Genomic DNA, 6,000 nt, shown 5'->3' with positions numbered 1-6,000 from the left:
AGAGTAACATTCTCCTTGACAAATACAATGCTCATTTACAATTGTTAAAAGAGTGGAAGTTAATTGTTTTTTCAGGGCAGCATTACAATTGATTAAATTTATATATATTCATACTATGCTGTACATTTAATAAAGTCTCTATTTATACCAGGCCTACTAAAACTGCAATAAATTGGAAATGTCAAATAACAAGTGTAATAATGTGTAAATAATAAAGTGTAATAATCTAACCGTGGGCATATGTAATTTCACACAGTTTTCTAGAGTAGGCTACTCGTTTATAATATATCTGCATGCATTCATGTGAAATCTTATTTTTTTTTTTAATTATTTAGTTAGTATGTCTTATAATTTACTCATCTGAAAATCTGCATGGGACAGGCGCTATGAAATATTCATTTTCTCACGGGCGACGTATTTATAGGCTACTAAAGTAGTTTATTTTGCACACCAGCAGCAACAACTCGTTGAGAAAGACACCGCGCTTTATGGTTCATCCATTCCTGTAACGTCATGAAAATCTATTGAACAGGCATGAAGGAAAACCTGACCAAATAATTTGCGTTAATTTTAAACCACATATTTTAGTCGATAATTTGGTCGCCTGCGTCTTTCTATTCCCCTTAAAAATGTCAAAGGATTTTTTAAAGAATAGAGAATACAATTATCTCGTTTCTCATATAGAAGTGAACAAGGCATTGACAAGCATAGTGTCATCATCATCATCATCATCATCATCATCATCATTATAATTATAATTAATAATAATAATAATACAGGACTTATTATTATTAATTATAGATTACAATAATAGGTCTTTCTTTCTAAGATTCCTATAAATATAATGTATATGTTATTTGTTGGTTGAATAAGCACAACTTAATTGACGGGAAGCAGTTCTGTCAGTCGTCACAAACGTCTATGCTATTTATGCATAAGTAAATGCTGCATTTAAAACTGCATTTGCCTATTCAATATTGCACGAGTCCAAAAGGTATTAGGAAGTAGCCTGTTTTATTTCATATTACCCCTCCCCCCCACCCCCACATTTGTCTGTGGCTGTCTCACAGGAACACGTTTAAGAACATGTACGTTTACATTTATGCATTTGCCAGACTCTTTTATCCAAAGCAGGCTTACAGTGCACTTATTATAAGGACAGTCCCCCCAGAGCAGCCTGGAGTTAAGTGTCTTGCTCAAGGACACAATGGTTGCAGCTGTGGGGATCGAACCAGCAACAACTGCAGTTCTGAACATATTTGCTATGGTTTCATCCAGACCAGGAGGTACCTGCATCGAGGTTGTGTATTAAGCACAGAGCTCTGAATATTATATTGTGCAAATAAAAAAAATCACCCTCTCTCTTACTCTCTTACTCGCTCGCTCTTTTCTCTCAGATTTCCACATACTTATATATATCCCTATTAGCAGCACAGTTCAGCTAATTTTACCTGTCAATGACACGCAACACTGCATCATATTTTCATAGTCAACGTGATCATTATCTTGTTTATTAATAGCAACGAATTAGGCAAATTTTCGCTCACACATCCTAGAGTGTCTCAAACCAGCGGAGCGGCCAACTGCACACACATTTGAGCAATTCATGATTTCCCATTCAAGCACTCCTGGATAAAGGTAAGATACTTTTGTTCAACGACCAAAGAGATCTCAGAATTTCTGCATGCGTTTTAACCTTTAGATTATGCATCTTTATTTGGCGATAATGTAATTACATCTAGACAGTAAAGCTCAGGCTACTGTAGTGAACAAAAACGTGTAGGCTGTACTGTAGTTTTAAGTGCAGGCTGTGAAGGATCTGTTGGAACTGCGTTGGTACTATTTTCAAGTCGGCTACATTGCTTGTTCGGGTTGAGTGCGTAACCGTTGAGCAATTGAGAGCATCAATGGTGATTTGAAAGAGGTTAAAGCAACAATGAAAACAGGGAGACCCTGGAAAACTTGAGCTTCACGTGTCCACACATTTGATCTTTTTCCCTCTATGTTCCAGCATTGCCTGTTCCTCTTGGACACCACAGCTCAGTTAGTCTCATAACAAAATGTGAGGCAAATGTTCTTCAACTTGAGCAGCCTCAACATATATCTAAGCTTACATCTATGATTATTGTTGACACTTGGAGATGGTGTCCTTTGTGCTTAGAGTCTCTCGTCTCAGTCAGGACCACCAAATACGAGTCTGTCACTTCCAATGTGCTTTTAGAGACCAGCCATTAGGAGATTCCGCTTAAAAAAGCATATATATCTACAGAGACAAATCACATTTTAAGTAGGCCTAGTTTTTGTTTATTGAGAGTTTATATTTCATTAATTCCAAACAAGATTTTTCCATTTTGCGTTTTAGAATTAACTCTCAAATCCACCAGTGTAGTTTCCCCCACAGGATATCCAAGCAGCCTCAGAAGAAGGCTTTTTGATCACTGTTTAACGTGGGTCGAGCAGTTCAGTGATAATTTCTGTACGGAACTTGCTTCTCAAGACAGACACTGACTTTACTGAACAAATGAACGTTACGGGACAACGATGTATTTGATTTGTGAAAATGCACTAAATTAAATAAGCATACTGGCATGCGTTTTTATCTCAAACAGCTTCTCAATAATAATGCAGTTTTTATATTGAATAAAGTATAACTTTAAAAAATAATTTCAGTGCAGACAACACCTGTAAAAAATAAATAAAAAGCTGTGTTTTCAAGTCCAACTACAAAGCTAAACATAAGATATTTAAGGGAATGGCGTTATTGATAACTTATGGAGTGAATTAATTACTTACCTTAGGCGCCCCTCCCTCCCTGTCACACTTTCTCTCCAGTCCTCTCCTCCCACTCCCTCTCCTCTCACTGCTCCCCCTCTCCGTCAGTCCGCGCGCCGCGCAAGGGAGAGATTGAAAGTGACACTCACATTGTTGCTCTTGAGATTTAACACCGCCGTAGGTAGTGTCCGCATCGCACAAAGCCGATATTTAACGTGTGTTTTTGCTTAATTTCTCATTTTGTGCATGCGACATAGATGGACATTTTGAGCTTCTAATGCGTTGTCTTTGCTCCCGCTGCAGAGGCTTTCAGTTCTGCCCGGTTTGTGCCACGGACACTCGTAGCTCAAACTAGCGGTAAAGCGTGAGCAAGATTGCGTACTACCGGACAGATTGCCGTCGGTCGCTTGTCGGAACTTGTGTCGTTTGCTTTTGGGATCTCTGTGCTGCGTTCATTCCCGTGCACTGTCTTCTCTCTCCCACCCGGCCACCCCAGCACCCTTCTACCTCTTCATGCTGTCTGTTTCCTGCTATACCTGTACCCATCAGCTCGGAGTCTCTCAGTTCCAGTGGCTCATTCACAGCGCACAGTGCACGGAGCCCAAGCGTCCAACACTAAACCCACCGAAACCAGCCGTTTTCAGTCCTCCGCAAGGCAGCGGAAAGCCCAGCCCTGGATTCAATACTTTTAATCAATGGACAGATCCCTCTCAACGGCCAACCGAGGTACCGACACGCCATAAGCAGTAAGTACAAGAACTTTCGTCTTCTTTCATCCAGTGCTGTACACATTCATGTTCACAGTTATTATTTTATTCCTACTTAAATCTCAAAAAGATTTACTGCTCTGAATATCTATTAGTAAGTTATCTATAAGTAAATTCTTTAATAGGCTACCTTTAACATTTAGTCCCTATATCCGCAATACAACAAAACAATTATAGGCCCACTAAGCAATTTAGAAGCACATGTATGTTTCACATGGAATATGACTACTGATAAATCTTCTGAAAACACATTCATCACCTTCGCCTAATTTAATAAGCAAGTAATCTGTCTGAAAGTGATGCAATTTACCTGTAGTAGTTATTCAGTGATTGATGTTAAAGTGTGTAATCCAGAGTCTGTTATATGAGCACAATTGGGCATTTACATTTTCGATAATTACCAGAATAATAATTGCTATAATAATAATAATAATAATAATAATAATAATAATAATAATAATATGAATAATAATTAATCACTCTATACATTACTGAAGATTTTATTTAAATGTATATGTAAATGTGTTTTCAAACATGATACGATCATTATTGCGACATCTAACAATTGATCATGGTTTCTTTAGGTCATTTCGCATAAATATGTATATTCGGCTAAATATGTTAGGCCTACCATTTATTTCAGCAGATTGTCGAAATTCTCTGAAAATTATTTTTGCTAGAAGAGTGTGTCGTCCACGAGTAAGTGCTCTAAAGTCTTTAAGGTGTATGCTAAGTCATTTAAAAATAAAAGCATTTTTAAATATATTTGAAACATTTCAAAGCGATAGTGTAATGTTGGAAGGCGTTTCAGGGAAATCCTGTTTTTCTTCCTGAGCTTAGGCCTCAAGTTTAGCTTTACACGTGTTTGACTTTTGTCTGCGGTCTCATCGCCTTTATGTACGCATGTGTGTGTGTGTGTGTGTGTGTGTGTGTGTGTTTGGGTTTGTGTATAGCCTAGCTATGTTTCTGCATTTCTTACCTTTGTTTACGTGTTAGCCTAATTTACCTGTTCAAAGTTTGAGAGGATTCTGAGGCTTGATATCCAAAATGTGATTTTATGTACATCTTCTTATATAATAATAAAATGAAATTATAAATATAAATATGCTATTTAATCTGTTAAATCCTTCAGAAGCCTGGAAAACTACACCCGTGAGTTGTTTAATTGCAACAGTTTACTTATATGCCTATATTATTATTATTATTATTATTATTATTATTATTATTATTATTATTATGTTGCTCTTTTTATGTTTTTTCAGAATTAAGGTTTTCAATAAAATAGTGTTTACAGATGCGACAATGCAGGTACAGACATAATATTTAACTAATAATTCATGATTTGTACAAATCTATTGTTTTGTGTTTTAGATGTAAAACAATTAGCTACTAATTCAGTTCATTCGGGTAAAATATGAGGACATATGAGGAGAAAAAGAATTTTGCAAAACAATAACTGAAGGACAAACATTGCGGTCCATGTTTAAATCGTTAGGTCTGTGATAGTTGTATTCAAAGAGGGGAGAATATTGATATATTTGAATCAATTACATTATATTTATCTTATGTTTAATATAGAAATAGCCGGTTTAGAAACTTTATGAAGACGGCAATTCTGGAGTAAAACCTAACACACAGAGAAACATGCAACGTAAAATAATTCAGAATGAAACATCAAGAATTAAATCTGGTTGTTTCGAGAGATTTCAGTTCTTATGTCAGACCTAATTTAACATTGGGACGAAATAAATCAAATACGTCGGACTTAGAGAGATGTTTGCATGTAAACTCGATAAAAGTAGTTTGCAGTTTATTCATATAAGAAATGGCACACGCCTTTAACATGGATGTGATTTTCCCTCGCAGAGCACGTTCAATTATATTTTACATTAAATGTACGGATGAATGAAGTTAAACAACATTTTGAAAAAGGTTTAACTTGAAGAAAAAAATAAAATAAATATAAAATAAGACAATAAAAATTAAATTAAGTAATTAAATCCCTATCCTTCCGTTGCCAAAAACAATGCACATTCAATGTAAATAGAACCACAATATAAAAGACAGTTGTATTCTTATTAGACATTGAACTATGTAACTAAATAAAATCAAAAAGACACACCGAGTACATATGATTTGTTATTATATTAGGCTACATGCGATATTCCACTGTCAGTTCAAACTTCGATTTAGGCATAGGCTACACAACTCTAAAACTTTTCAGCAAAGTATTTGAACAGTCAGTCACAAAATCATTCCAATGACAGAGAACGTATTCTTGCTAAATATAGCTGCCATCATTGTTTCTAAAGTTGTTTTTAAAATTGTTTTTAAAGTTATATTAATGTATGCGCCATTCACTTGGCAAATTGGCACAGAAGTTTATAATGTAAACAAAATAAAAAAACTATATATTTTTTTTAGTCAAGAGCAAAGGCAAAAAAAAGTTAATCTCTGTAAC

At 35.5% G+C, this 6,000-nt stretch overlaps 1 protein-coding gene across 1 annotated transcript in view; it reads left to right on the top strand.

Moving 5' to 3' along the window:
* The first annotated feature begins 2,904 nt into the window (after nt 1–2,904).
* The window catches only part of LOC127659159 (DNA-binding protein SATB2-like), a 53,747-nt gene continuing 50,651 nt past the window's right edge, over nt 2,905–6,000 (top strand). Inside the window, exon 1 of the mRNA XM_052148830.1 lies at nt 2,905–3,518. The gene's annotated coding sequence lies outside the window, so the exon portion shown is untranslated. The remainder of the gene's footprint in view (nt 3,519–6,000) is intronic.

The sequence above is a fragment of the Xyrauchen texanus genome, chromosome 18, assembly GCF_025860055.1.
Source record: "Xyrauchen texanus isolate HMW12.3.18 chromosome 18, RBS_HiC_50CHRs, whole genome shotgun sequence".
In the NCBI taxonomy this organism is placed as follows: domain Eukaryota; kingdom Metazoa; phylum Chordata; class Actinopteri; order Cypriniformes; family Catostomidae; genus Xyrauchen; species Xyrauchen texanus.
The sequence above is the reverse complement of the archived record's forward strand: the minus strand, read 5'-3'. Positions and strand labels throughout refer to the sequence as shown.